The sequence below is a fragment of the Manduca sexta genome, chromosome 23, assembly GCF_014839805.1.
Source record: "Manduca sexta isolate Smith_Timp_Sample1 chromosome 23, JHU_Msex_v1.0, whole genome shotgun sequence".
Lineage (NCBI taxonomy): Eukaryota > Metazoa > Arthropoda > Insecta > Lepidoptera > Sphingidae > Manduca > Manduca sexta.
In genome coordinates, this window is record NC_051137.1 from 14,755,365 (window position 1) to 14,770,861 (window position 15,497).

At 34.7% G+C, this 15,497-nt stretch overlaps 1 protein-coding gene across 6 annotated transcripts in view; it reads right to left on the bottom strand.

The window, feature by feature from the left end:
- The window catches only part of LOC115445980 (zinc finger protein ush), a 220,512-nt gene that overhangs the window by 55,940 nt on the left and 149,075 nt on the right, over positions 1 to 15,497 (bottom strand). Inside the window, exon 1 of one of the 6 annotated variants that reach the window (XM_030172514.2) lies at positions 13,055 to 13,121. The exons of the other annotated variants lie outside the window; for them this stretch is intronic. The gene's annotated coding sequence lies outside the window, so the exon portion shown is untranslated. Of the gene's footprint in view, positions 1 to 13,054; positions 13,122 to 15,497 lie in introns of those variants that run through there. 6 annotated transcript variants of the gene reach the window in all.

The window sequence follows — 15,497 nt, forward strand, 5'->3', positions numbered from 1 at the left end:
CGGACTCTGCCCTGCACAGGCTTTATCCCAATAATAATCCGCACAGCAAGCCAATGATCAAAGCATCTAGATAACATAATCCGATGACATGGCGTCGACAATTAAGCGCAGGAGCCGAACCTGCGCCTAATGAGACGTGGTATCTAGCCGCGCTCCACTGCGCTATCGGGAATTAGCTAATACTGGCCAGGTGGCTTCCGTTTGTGGACCTTGTGTGGGATCGATTTAGGTCGTGTGCTGTTTATCTCGAGATGATAAGGTCAGGGTTTGAAGCCTAAGTTGGGCTGTAAAATTTTGGTCGGAAAAATATATACGATGCTTACACATGGAGTGCCTAGTTGTTTTATTTTTGCTAGGCCTATAATGTCATATTAGACCGATATAAATCTGATGTTTGGGTTTACTTAATGTCTGCCCGTCATAACGCCGATAAAAACCGAAAATTTATATGAAATTTAGATATATTATAATTAAGAAAGTGCATTAAAATACTCACAACTAGGAAATATCGAAAGCACACTAAAACCATCTAGGGTACAGTTAAAACATTTCGATATTTGCATGCACATAAAGCGTCCCATTCACGGCACAATAAACAGCTACCCACGACGCGACATTGTCGTGTCATTTCGCGAAATATCGCGCGCGTCTCGCGTTTAATCGCGGCTGAGGATCGCGCGACGCTCGGCCACCCCGCGCGGTGATACCATGATAACGGCTGACTGTTACATCGGCATGAGCAAGGGTGGAAACTATAATTATACATTATTTTATTTGATTTTATGTATTTGGAAATTTATGAACTTTGCAGCCTTCATCAGCACCATAAAGGCTACAAAGTCTTCGAAACGTCGGAAGAAAACTAAAATATAAAATCCGAAAAGTAGTTTAATTTTAATGTCTAACATTTGCGTAAACATAAGAAATCATTATATCTACATCTCTAAAGTTATTGTTGTAAATTATAGAGATATAATAATAATATAAAAAAATAATGTTAAAAGTTTTTTGTGTTTATTCTTCTACAGGAACATGTTGATAATTCATAAATATTTATAGGTTATGATCGTATAACAAGCATATATGACTTAGTCGTATTGATTATAAAGGTAGATGTAAAAAAATATGCTTTATTATACAATATAATTTATAAAGTCTACGAGTGTCTACTTAATTAATATTGATATATTTATTTCTCTATAAAGCCACGATTCCTTACAATATTCTACATTAATGAAGCAACACTAAATATTATTATGCTAAATACACGTATTAAAAGATTCTTTATTAAACAAGAGGCACGTTAAAAGATATTAAACTTTATAAACCTTTACGCAACAAAATTTTTTTACGCTAAAAAAAAATTAAGTTATAAACAAGTTATTTAGAAAGCATTATGATATTAAATAACTGTAAAATGTATTTTATTATCAAATCTATAAGTCATCAAACATAAAAACACACGCCCGAATCAATTAAATACTTATTTATCGGCTTCAAATTACACTACTGTGTAACAGCCTTCCATTTGTAACACATAAAATCAACTTTAAACTGTACAACATTACAATAAGGTCTGTTATTGTATGTGCAACTGTCACAAGTTTTGGACGCAGCTGATTTGTCTTTCTTAGAAGTGACCCTTTGTTCAACAACCGAGTACAATCAAAAGATGTCGTTTAGCGTGCATTGAATAGGGCACTGTTTTAATGCATAGAGAAATTACTTGAGCGTAGGTGTTCAGATATGAACGAACCTAAAATACCATGTAGTCTTTATTTTTTTTGTTGATAATAGCCAACATGTTGTCTTCTTGGTTTACTGGTAGTTTTATTGATAGGTCTTAAGTATGATTCCTAAATCGTGCACTTCTTACATTGAGTCTCCAGAAATTGATATAAGGCACTGGACTCTACTAAACTCGTCGCACCAAAATGAATTATTTTGATACACACGCCATATATCCCCGAAGTGGTAGGCAGAGGCGCAACTGGTGCATCCACTTTCCGCCATGTGTATTCCGTCCCATGATGTGATAGCGGGCGAGCCTTCCGCCATACCGAGCACAAAGTCCATACCTCGGGTTGAAAGTGAGTAGAAAAATCCACTTTCCTAACCCGGAGGTCGAACCTGAGACCTCACTGCACACGCACCATAACACAACTACGCCACCGAGGCAGTCAAACTGTTATGACTAACATAATCACTATTTAATCTAATGGAAAATTCAAATATCATACAGTTTGTCGCTAATTGGAGCCTAGTAACCTGTAAAGACGAGGAATATATCTTGAGACGCGTTGGTTTTAGATTATTTATTAGACTGCACTCATTATTACTTAATACTATACATTACATGACTTATATACTAAGTACACACACTACAAACCAAAGAACGTTTTTGGTTAATGAAATCCTAGTGAACTAACCACGTATCATTACCGGCCTAGAAAAATCTAGGTTACAATTTAGTGTAGGAAAATACTGAAATATAATGAGCGGAGATAGCGAGTATATTAGGAACGCTGGTGTAATGAGCAACAGGTATTGGCAATGTTTATGTTTCGTGACGTCATTTTAGTATTATTTTATTGTTTTTTTTTTATTATTTTATTTTTACACACAAAGCAGGTTACAATCATAATACAAACTTAATGCTACAAATGAGGTTTCTTAACACAATTATAACCTAAATCTTGTGTTTCACAATAAATACATACAAGTGCGAGTGATATAACTAAGTAATGATAAAGGAAAAGAGAAAGTGATACTTTACTACTGAAAAATGACTAGAAATTTATTATATTAGCACTTTCTTTGAGCATGGGTTCACGAGGTTTGCTGGTGGTAGGATATATTTTATATGCGTCCGGATAGCGACCACCGTACACAAGGTGTTAAAACCCACCATAGTGGCCTACGTAAGTGTGTTGCGTTCCGGGATCAGCCTGAGTATATCCGGCATAATAAAAAACTGTAAGGAGTACGCGGAGGTGACCATTCAATGAAACACGGAGTTACATAACTTGTTTATTGTACTCAACGGTTGTACAAAGAGTGTCCTTAGTCTAGCGCAACTGACTTATATTCTACACATACTGGTAAACTACACCGGTACAGTCGCATACAACCGCTACAGTATCGACTGTCGAAGGGTAACATCTCTTGTCAGTAGACCTTCTATTGGATACACCACTTACCATCAGGTGTAGTGGGGTCACTTCGTCGTTCACGTAAAAAAAGTGTGTAACTTGTAAGTGTGATGGTGACTTTTTGGAAGAATTAATGCAGGAAGACGGGAACTCAATATTGGGAAAGTAACAATAAAAATGTCAATATACCAAACCTATTCGTAGAACCCTGTTTATGCGGAAACTGTAACTTACCTACTATTGTAAATAATCTTAAAAGCAATAATAAATTTTAATAGCAATGGCTACATATTAAAAAAATTAATAGTATAATATTTTATTAGTTAGAGGCTTGAGATTGTGTTTCTTTGTCGTCTACTTGATCTTGTGGCAGCGAAAACATGGGCAGAAGGGCTTCCTGGGTTGAATTTCAACATAAAATTATCTGATTGATTTGGTAGTCAAAGACTAATCAAACATCCCTAATAGAGTCAGACAATGATTTCTTCATAATGCCATGTTTTCTACAGAAATCAAAGCGTTTACTACCTATTTATTCGTATAAAAACATTTATAAAGCAATAAAACAAATATAAAATCACTTTTTTGCGTATGTAAGCACTGATCAACATAAAGGTGCGTTTCGACTCGCCGGGGACGCGATGTCGCGATATCGCATGACGAACGAGCGCGATAGGGGATGCGCGCGCGCACGCCAGGGTACCCACATGGCTGAAAATCCTTGTAGCTATAAGAAATAATTTTGGGAGATTATTTTGTGTAGAGGTAAAAGTTATTTTTATTTATGAAATATTGGTAACTTATGTCTGTTATACAGTATTAAATAGGTTCTTGTTAATAAAAATATACAACCCAAAACAATGTTACATTATCTGCCCTGACTATAAGAGCTTGTCAAAGGAGCTGCCGTACGACTTTTTTTCGCATTAACGCATGGACATTCGATCTCTATGTTAATATATAAAGAAAATCTTTGTACATCTTTTAAGCACATTTCACGGAGAAGTATGATTTGGCATAATTAAAGGTCATATAGAGGGGTGGAGAAAAAAAATTGTATGTTGTAATATGTGTTACAAATAAATAAAATTCTACGGCCAAACTTCGTCTATTGAACAACCACTGGTTTAAATAATTATACTAGTTAACAAGATTTATAAACAACAACCCCTAAACTTGCATTTGTCACCCAGCAGTTACACTGTCATTCTGTAACTCCTGACTTCCACACGTCTGTGTCGTGAATATCTACTACAAGATATTTTAAATCTTCAAGATAGGTTACAACGAATTTTAGTAATACAATCATATTTGTTTCTTTGACGCGTGTAGGTTTAAAACCTGATCTGATATTTGTACAGTTATTTCATAATAATTGGTGTTGTATTTAGATTAATAATTTGTTGAGATGGGATCTGATTTAATTAGTTTCGTCTATTTATGGGGGCGACCCATTTGCTATGTAGAACGGCAATAGTACCTTCCAGCTTTTATGATTAAGTAAGTGTCCAAGCGTTCAGCGCCAACATTCGGAAATGAAAGACGTATTTATGTCAAAAAAGCTTTATAAATAGCATAAAACATGTTGATTATATGTATGGCCATCCATCGGTGTGTAGTGATCTACATAGTATGAACGTTTACTGCGCAAAAGTAATTGTGTATGTTGAGTCCTTTAAGGAACGAATTGATGATTTTCATAAATTTATTAGTCTCTAACATTAGAATCATATGTAAACTTGCTTACTTGGAAACTGTTGTTGTTTCAAAATGAAAATAACTTTTTAACACTTCGAAACTATAGCGTGATTGGATCAAATCATTTCATAATGCAATTAGAACATGACAAGTGACGGAGTTATTGACCAGTCGAACATAAGTAAAACTCACATGCACACAAGCAAAAAATATGAAATTAATTCGATATCTCGTGGCCATGCCCAAATACATATGATGCGTTAGCGTGTTTTATTATAATTTTTGCCGTTCACAAAACAGGAACGCGGGAGATCGAAAAGATCGAATTAAAATGGGATCAGCGGTATCGAGTTTATGTTAACGAAGCTGGCCACCCTACCGCCAACGGAACAATGACGCGATAAAAGCGCGGCAATATTTTAAAATCGATGTTTTTATGAATCGATAATTTGTTCGGTACGTTTTGGCGCGACGTTTCGCGAGCCAATCGATCCTTATCTGGTTGTCACAACGCTTTGTTTCGTTTCGGGCCCCAACATCGTCCATGTTCCCTTGAAATGTGTTTCTTGCTAACGTAAGGATTGATGCTATCTTGTACATCTTTGCAAATTTAATATGTGCCGTTTTAAGTGCGGTGTAGATGCGACTTTCGGCCTTCTCGTTTCGGCATAGAGTTTGTGTCGTTTTTAATGTGTATAGAATTATTTTTGTGATGCAGTATCTGTCCTTTTCATATGCATGCCAAGCGGTCTGGCTTCAGGTGTGTCCGATGGGTAATATTTGATACTTTCTTGTTCGAGCTCTGGTCACAAGAATGCGACGTTCCGTCATTATGCCCAGTTGTATGGGTCATTCAATGAACGTTTCCTTTTTTAGTCCGTCGTAATGCGATTTTATTAGCCATTTGTGTTAACTGTTAATTAATAATTTGATTTCATTCGAGATTAATATCTTGTTTTAATTTTGTGTGTTGTTTTTTCACTTTAAACGTTGTACTTATTCGCCGTATGGTCGTGATTCTTTTGCACAATAACCTTGATGTTGCCATTTATGCATCATTTAATTTAAGATCCCTATCTGTAAATAACTTTGTTTCTGGTACAAGCCGTAAGATACTGGTACATTCTGGACTTATTTACGACGTCCATACAACTGAAAATAATATAAAATCCTTACCTACTTTATTGATACGTTTTATGTTGGAATTTTTGCAGTTACATCGGTTTTCCTTATATTTTTAACTATAACTTTATAGTTTTACAATTGGACGTAGATGTGCAAAATGGATCCAACCCACAAAATAAGACTTTTGAGATAATGAAGATTGAAGTTTAAATCGTATTCTTGCTCATTGATATTGTATTTTATATTTGGACTAAAATGTTTTTACTAATCGAAAATATGGCCAATGGCATGTCATGCCAAATTAGTTTTAGTCAATATACCTTATTGAATTTGGCATACTCGGCTTATTTTCGACCATATTTTGGGTTGAATTCTTTTTGCGTATCTACGTCCAATTCATATGTTATGGCAAAACAAATGACAAAAACATATCAATAATACTAGCCTGCCATCCGTCGCTAGCTAATAATAAATTCTAACCAACGAATATTCTTTCGACAATGCCCGACTACTGTCATGTGGGCGTTGAGTACGGGCTCAGTCGTCGAATAAATAAAACAGTATCGTCCAATCTCTAGATACGCGAGATAAAACTATAGATTCGCTTTATTTATATTCGGCTAGATAGCGAATATCTAACAGCATCCATAAATAAAAACCAAGACCGATACTTATCTTTGAATGCCGAAATTCGTCGGGTATTTCGATCGCCAGTCGTGTGCACTCGTCCTTAGTTTGTTTTAATGTTGTGTTACTCAACAACTCTCTCATTAATGATTCTACAATAGAACTTTATTTACTTATTGTTGACCTTTCGATTTTTTTTAAACATCGAAACAGGCAAAGGAAGTTCCAACCGAACACATCTGTCATCTGGTAATAAAAATTAAAAACAAAGTAGTAAATTAAGATCGAGTCGCGATACACCCACGGCCGATTCGACGGCGGATATTGTGAATTTATCGATGATCGACAGGGTCCGATCACCCCCCTGTAGTTTTAACAATCGATTTACTGTAATTTTAAGGATGTGGATTATAATTTAAATATGGAAGAGTATTGAGAAAATGGGCTGTTGTGTTAGATACCTATACAGTCCCATTGCTAAGCACGGGTACTATTAAGGGGGTAATGAAAATTATGTTTAACGTTTGAGGTTTAAGAGTGATGAATGCAGTATAGTATCATCCAACTCTATGTTAATAAAAACTATAAGGCAAGGAAGCGTTTAGTTTCGTCATTCATTTATAAACATTTTTTTAACATAATTTCCTTCAGAAGCTCATATAGACGACTGTTTATAATTCTTCCTTCGTCAAAAAAAAAAAACAAAATCCCACAACGGTTAAAAATCTCTTACATAAAGATACGCAAATCATAAAAAGGTCGGGTCACCCCAACGTTTAACTAACGCTTAACAACGCAACGAAGATTAATGCCGTCCGATATATCATCCGACACGACGAGGTGCGCGAACTTTTCAACGATAAACTTTTAAAGACTCAACTTGGTATAGCGGTTATATCGCACTGAAAAATTGTGTATCAACCGCACTCGGGCCAGGCCCTGGGGCGGGGCGATAAAGCGAAAAAATCGCGGGCGACGTATTTGTAAAAGTAGACTAAATATTTGTCACGGCCGCTGTGCGACAACTTCGGTAATTGCTCTCTGGGAACTTGATTGTGGATTGACTGCGGGCTCTTTGTTGAGTTTGTTGATTACAATCTTTAAACTATCTATATTATGTTTCTTAGTAAATACTTATGTGTTAATCTAATGGTAGTGATTTGACCTAGATTTTACAGGTCTTAAATCTATTTATGATTTATCTACGTATGATTTATGGCTACACTAGTGTTATCATGTAAGTCTCGGCAACTTTGTTATAAGTTACACCTTAATTTAATACACATTTGGATTCAATTAAAAACAGATTAGCTTAATTGTTTTGTCTTTATTGACATTCGCTAAAGACTCTAAATTCCATTACCACAGCAACTTTTTGCTGCCATCTACCATCAATAAACTAAATATATTATTAAAGTATGCATTAAGTATCTTCTCAAATCCCTCTGAAATATAACAACGCTGAGATTACGCCCTTCGAAACCTTTGTAAGTTTAAAACCATCGCCATATCAGAGTGAGCGTATGTCTCGACAAAGTGACTTTATTAAACTTTTTTGCATTAGCTTTTTCGAGTTCCGAGTAGAGCGGCGCGGATAAATTGTGCGGCGATAACTCACCGGGTTTTAAACGAGGTTAATACATTAAACGGGAGTTTAGTAACTTGCCTGTGCCTCCCGGCGTTTGGCTCGCTTGACTGACATCGCGTATTTTTTTCTAGATTTTGTAGATTAGGTTTTTTTGGAATGTGGACGGTTTGAAATGTAGACCGAGGATATGCTGCGCTAAGTCGGAATTAATGTTTAAATATATTTGTGTACCTATTGTGTAGTGGTGAAGGGTGATATTTTATAAAAGGGAACTCGGCACAACATATAAGTACTAATATGCTTAAATGCGATTTGCAAATTGTTGTAATGATAATTAAATTCTATATAAATTACGAAAGGGAAGCTGGTAGAAATCGAATTGTATGGATCCTTCGTCACAAGTGTAATCAAACTTAGTCCAGTAAATTTCGTCATAAAAATAGCTAATTCTGAACTATAAGTTTTTTAAATAATTGGAGATTAGCGCTGTCTGAAAAACGCAGTCCAAATTTACTCAAACTTAAATATTAAAGTTTTTTTTTTTTAAGTATAGATATTTATTTTATGAATTTCTATTATAATAATTCTCAGTACCATGAAAAAAAATGCGAAAGAAAAGATGAATTAATTAATTAAATGCAGCAAAATCCCTGTATCAATTTAACCCTTCACACGCCTGCAATTCTTAACCATAGAAACCCAATTAAGCAACGAAAAAAACTTTCAGAAAAGGCGAGAAATCCTTTCACTCGCTATCTGAAAAATATGAAAATATATGTAAAGCCGCGCGCGGGGGGACGACTATAAATCGTACCGACATCGCAGCGGTATCGGTGCGTCATTAGCTCTGGAAGTAATTGCGCAGATTTGTCTGACTGGGAATGGGGGGCTTTATCTGACGACAAGATGTGGGTTGGCCTTGTGAGATCAGAGTCTGTCATAAGACTGAGTGCCTCACTAACATTGTACTAATGTACTTTAACTGAATACCTTAATTTCTAAAAGGTTGGAGAAGTTATTCTAAAATTTCCTTATATATAGAGCCAAACAATAGGGCCATGTTTTTCGCAATAGACAGGTAATCGGAAAGAATATTTGTGGAGTTTCGATGAAGTTATACTCGACTAATGTTTCCTTTAATACATTATTTGTGACAGCCCTACGCGTAATGATGTACTTACGTACTAATGTGGCGTACATCGGAACATGTATCACTTACCTGAAAAGAAATATTAAGAATTAATGTGCGAATAAATTTTGTTGTGTCAATACATTAATGTTACTTTAAAGAAATGTATTAGAATGCGTTGTGAAGCATAATGTATTTTGTATAAATGAAGTTTTTTTTTCATCCATATGTTTAAAAATTATTATATGAAGTTAGAAATGGAGATTAGTGAACCTATAAACTACATTTGGTACTATATATCGCTACATGAAAAAAGCGGCGATAGCCTAGTTGGGTGTGGAACGGACTGCCTAGACGAATGTCCGCAGGTTCAAATCCCAAGGGCACACACCTCTGACTTTTCTATTTCACATCTGAGAAGTTCTCTATAGGAATTTTGAAGGTGTGTGAAGTCTACCAATCCGCACTAGGCCAGCGTGGTGTACTAAGGCCTAATCCCTCTCAGTAGTAGAGGAGGCTCGTGCTCAGCAGTGGGCAAGTATATAATACAGGGCTGATATTATTATTATCGCTACTACATGATGCAATATGGACAGAATGATAAACTATTGAATAGAAAAATTTACTAGAACAATGTACACGGAAGATAGGAAGGTTGAAGTCTGCATTATCGCGATAAACCAAACACCAACAGCGCCACGCGTCGGACACTTTATCCGCATATCCAGGATATTAATTATCTATAGTTTAGGGTTGCCGCACGCGTCGCCACTTCACAGCATCCTACTTGTGACAAGAAATGTGATACTTTAGACGATCAAATTTTTTTTAGAAGATGATGTAGATAGCAACTTGTACAGATGGATATTCAGAATTTGATACTTTTTAATAAAGATCGTACATAAAGTTTGAATAACGAAGAATTAATGACCATATTAAAATTTGGTACTTTGTCTTTTGATAAAAAAAGAAAAATAAGTAATAAGGATGCAGCAATGAAATGTATAGCTTAAAGGAACAAAAGTGTTATCGAATGTTTACAAATTCGATTTGGAAAACAAATATAATTCAACACGCGTTATCGATCGACAATAAATCGGAGTGTTGACTCTAATGATGTTTAACGAGAGTAGATCAAATCGATAATTGAAAGTATTTTTCGAATTTCTTATTCGGAAATCGATTTTTCTAATCGATATTGAAGAATCCGAGTTCGTAATGGCGGCAAAACAAGATGGCCGACAGATTGTGTTTAGAAAGCCTCTTACAAATGCCATTTGCATTTCATTCGAGTAGTTAGATTAGTTATCGTATATTTTATTACATTATTACAGATATAATTAGGGTGGCCTGTACTCTTTGTTACAAATGTTTCGAATCGATAATTATTTATAATATGTCGTCGGTATCAATTTATAAATACCATAATTTATTGCGTCGGTATGTGTTCTTTGTCTAAACATGGTTATAATTGTTAAATTAACATACTTCACTTGATTACATTAATTTATACAGATAGAATTTTTAAATATGATATTATTAAGACGTTGATTAGTAATAAGTTACGTAATTAATTCTGCAGGAGCTAAATGTAACCAAATATTGTAGTTTTGCCAGAAATATAATATTTTGATTATAAATAGACATCCAATGAAACATATTTAATTATGCAAATGTCTTATTCCTATGAAATTTGCTACCTGTTACTTATCATATTTTTCAAATCTTTCTTGTGATCGTGCTTTAAATATAAATAAAAGGTTATAACTATAAATTTTACATGCTTCGGAATTTTAAATAAGCAATATAGTAAGCAGCAATAGCTTAGTAGATGTTGAAAGCGACTTCCAAGTCAGAGGTCGCCGGTCGATGTTTCAATCTCATAAAATCCTCAGCTCTGATTCTTTTGAGTTATATGTTTTAATAATTGATAGTTGTCTTTTGATTTAACGAAACATTGAGTTGAAACGATGAATTATTTAACAATTGTGAAAGATATTCTCTGTCATTAGAAGGGATTTGTTGCTAGCAGTGTAATAGTGTACTAGAAGACTCAGTATCATAATTTATTATCCGACTAGTAATATTATAAATGCTAAAGTTTGTGAGGATGGATGTATGGATGTATGTTTGTTCCTCGTTCACGAAAAAACTACTGAACGGATTTGGATAAAACTTTACAGTAATATTGGTTATACATCAGAATAACACATAGGCTACAATTTATAATGTTTTTATGTAATTTGGTCATAATATAACGATACATATCAAGTAAGTCGGAATAAAAAATCTCGGAAAACTCCATCACACGGGCGAAGCCGCGAGCAAAGGCTAGTAATACATAAAAATAATAAATACATCCAAATACTATACTTAATGCTATAGCATTTAAAATACTAAAGAATAAATCAATCATATTTCAATTTACGACATACTCCCCGCGGTTTTATGTGTCAAAATGTATATTTTGTTATTGAAATTGATAATTATCAAAAATTTGATATTCAAGTAGTCGCCCATAGAGAATTAAGATTGTATCTCAGTAAGCTGATAGTTCGGAAGCGTTGATATGGTGATCTTGACTGTTAATAGTTTCTGCTTCGATGTCAAGATTCTTATCAACATTTTGGATTACTTCTTGATTTTAATTTTCGAGCCATAGACAAGTAGACGTGTGTGAGGTAAGTCGAGTTGTTGGCAGAACAGTTGTTACTGGTGGTCGGTCTCTCATATGTGAGAGTCCGCCTGGGTAGGTACCACCGCAATGTCTATTTCTGCCGCCAAGCAGCAGGGTGTAATAACTGTTGTGTTCCGATTTGATGGACTTTGTAACCAGTGTAACTACTGGACAATAAGACTAATATCTCATGTTTCAGGATGGCGAGCGCAGTAGAATACCAAACAATACTTTGTAATTCAAGGTGTTGGCCATGGTATTTCTGCTGTTTATGGGTGGTCGTATGGCATACCATCAGGCGAATAGCAAGATCGTCTCATCATCAATAAAAAAAAATACGCTGTGAATCCGTTCCAAGAAAGACTAAAAAGCGATTGGCGCAAAATAAATGTAAAAACAAAAATGTCCAAAACTGGATTGTCTATGGCATTACAAGAAAATGGTAGTTTGCATCAGCGCAGTTTATATCCAGTGTTCGAAATTCAAATAATGCTCTGTTACAAACTTTTAAAAGATCGAGTATAATTCCCATCATCCGACATCTAATAAAATATGGTTATCGCATAACAATCTTCAAATATCTTGTGTACAGCGATTAATAAATTCGTATCGAGGATCGCGGTTCGATCGTTAACGGTAATTTTGTGGTCATCAATGTTCTGTGGGCGTCTGGTTATTGCTGAGATATGACACCTTCATGTTTTAAGACTTAATGTCATAAATATTGAAAGTTTAAGGTTTATTTCTACGTAAAACTACTGTATTTGTTGTTAGAACTTTTGTTGATGGGTAACGCTTAGTAACTATGTGCGCGGCAACAAATTTTAACAGAATCTGAGCAGTAATTTCAGAAATTAGCGCGAGCAATCAAACAAAAAAAAAATCTTTCGCATCTGTTGTGTTCCAATGTACGGAGAAGGCTTTCCATCTATTAAAGAAAGATATTCGGACCAATGTCCATAATACTGTTACAATATTAAGTAGACAATAGATTAAAACTTTTTAAATATTCAAAAATATACCTACTATTTTTGACTAAATTAATAAACTCAACGTACCCGTATCTTCAAATCAGTCTGTTACACACAAAAAGCAAGTTATCACTATATCACTTACATAAGCAATGACAAAATGATAATTGTACTTTGATTATTAAAATTACATTTATATTACAGACGTTATCAGATTACAAGATACTGCGTGCAATTAATTAAGATAACATTTATCGTTCATTACCATTATCAATTGTTTGGTTTATCAGTTACAATTGGGCAAAGGAACCGAGGTCGTCTTTTTAGCTCTTGTAGGCAATGGAACTAAGGTGTATACAGCCATGGTTGGATGTCTTTAATCAAACATTTTTAAATTTATTAATGACTTAAATATTCGATGTATTCTTATTTCAAATAGAAATTCTTCAAAATTTCTTTTTAAAAATCAACAGCGCTCGCAAAACGCCATCTGCACAGCCAACTATTTGCCGATCGAAAAACAAAACACGCCGTTACGCAGAGCTGATAACGCACGGGGTAGTGCCTCGTGTGGAGGAGGGGAGTGTGTGTGATAAGAAAGAAATCGCGCCTTATCGCCGCGCAACACGCGAAAATCGACGAGTTGCAGCGCTGCGGGTGGTTGGAGCCAACGTTTGCGTGTTGGCGGGTAGGTCGCGTTGGGAGTTCGAGACAGACAGAACAGATGTAGTTTATTAATAATAATTTAACGTTAAGTTGATCGTATTTACACCTTTAAAAATTAAGTACAACATAAGATGGTACACATTACTCACATAAAGTTACGACGTAAGTAGCATGGAAGTGGTTCCGAATTTTTTAAATATCTAAGTTTTAACTTATCGAGTTAGTCGTTTTATTTAGTGTATAAGTAACGTTAATGTAGGTGTCATTAGGTTTTACATATCAATTAATCGTTTTGACTCAAAAACAATTTTTTAAAACCATTTGAATTAGTAGATTTTAAGTTCTGCTCAAAATACTAAGTTTATTTATTTTTTACCTCGGAATGGTATAGAGTTAGAAGAATAAAGAAACACGCCTTGTATTCCGGAAAGGGTAGGGAGAGGTCCAACCAGTTCACACTCTTCGCCATGTGTATTTCATCCAATTATGTGATAGGGAGCGAGTCTATGACCATATCATAAGAACAATTGTTTTTAGTTTTAAGTATCATCTGTGCTTATTTTGTTGGACATAGTAAAACAAAGGAAATTATGAATATTAGATAACTACAACGACGTACGAAGTAATTAAATGTAATCTAAAATTAATCTTTTCCAAAAGCCAATGAACAGCTATAAGAAAACTGTCTTGTATTAGATAATTTTGATCACAGAATAAAAACTGGATAGCAACATTAACTCAATCCAGTTATTTTAAGGTCAATTGCTAAATGCAGAAAAACAGGCAGTCATCCTAACGATAATCAAAAAGTGATACATAATATTATCTTCATAGTGCGTCATCATGGACAGTGACGTCACTTCATCAATAATTTATAACCATAAATATACTATAAAACACTGGCCAAAATTGACGTTCTATTTTCAAACTTGACACACCAACATTGGCGTATTGGGTCAAACCGTTGTACAAGCATGTCACATTGATAAGCGTACACGGGTGTCTATTGCTACCGTAGTATTTTACAAATAGATAACAATAACAATTTAACAGTGGCCGATAGCGATAAATATTACTTATAATCGATAGCAAACATATGTTGAAATGTATTACATACGGACTTACCAGTTTCGTTAGCTTGTACTCATTCAGATTAATTGTAACCAAAAATAATGTTTTCTACGTCGAGTATTAGAATTCGTAAATAGGAATTATTCATTCAGCCAAACATCGAATTTAAAGTTGGAGTGGGAAGGTTCCTAATATGGTAGGTACCTAATAAAGTGACCATTGTAAAGTGTAAACATGGGAAAATACTGCTTAAGAAGGTTCTTCGATGACTATTTCCGAAATTACATTGATACCTACGTTCAATAAGCCATAACCGGCATAGTTCTGGCAATTGAGAGCCGTTAAGTCTCTTGTTGACCTGTAAGAGCATTAGTTATAAATCAACTTACTCTATGTAAATAATAACGTAAATTATGGATCAATAAAAAAATATTACGCCAAATTGCCTTTTGGTAACAAGAAACGGCTTAGTTACTTATTTTTTAATATATGTTACCGCATATAATACATCTCAGACCATGATTTTTTTAATCTTAACTTTTTAGCAGTAAAAGTCGTTTGCCAGTGCCATAAAAACTAAGTCAAAAATAAGTTAAAAGCATGTTACTGCGACCTCCACTTTGGAATGGGATAGAGTTAGAAGGAAGTCGGTTTGAGTAGATCCTTCTGTGAGAATGGATAAAATATTTATTAAACCACTATATAAAATTTTCGCGCCGAAATTCCTATGTTGATTGGAATTGTGTTTTTAATATCCAACGTTATAACTTTTTAAGGGGTTGGTAGTTAGGTA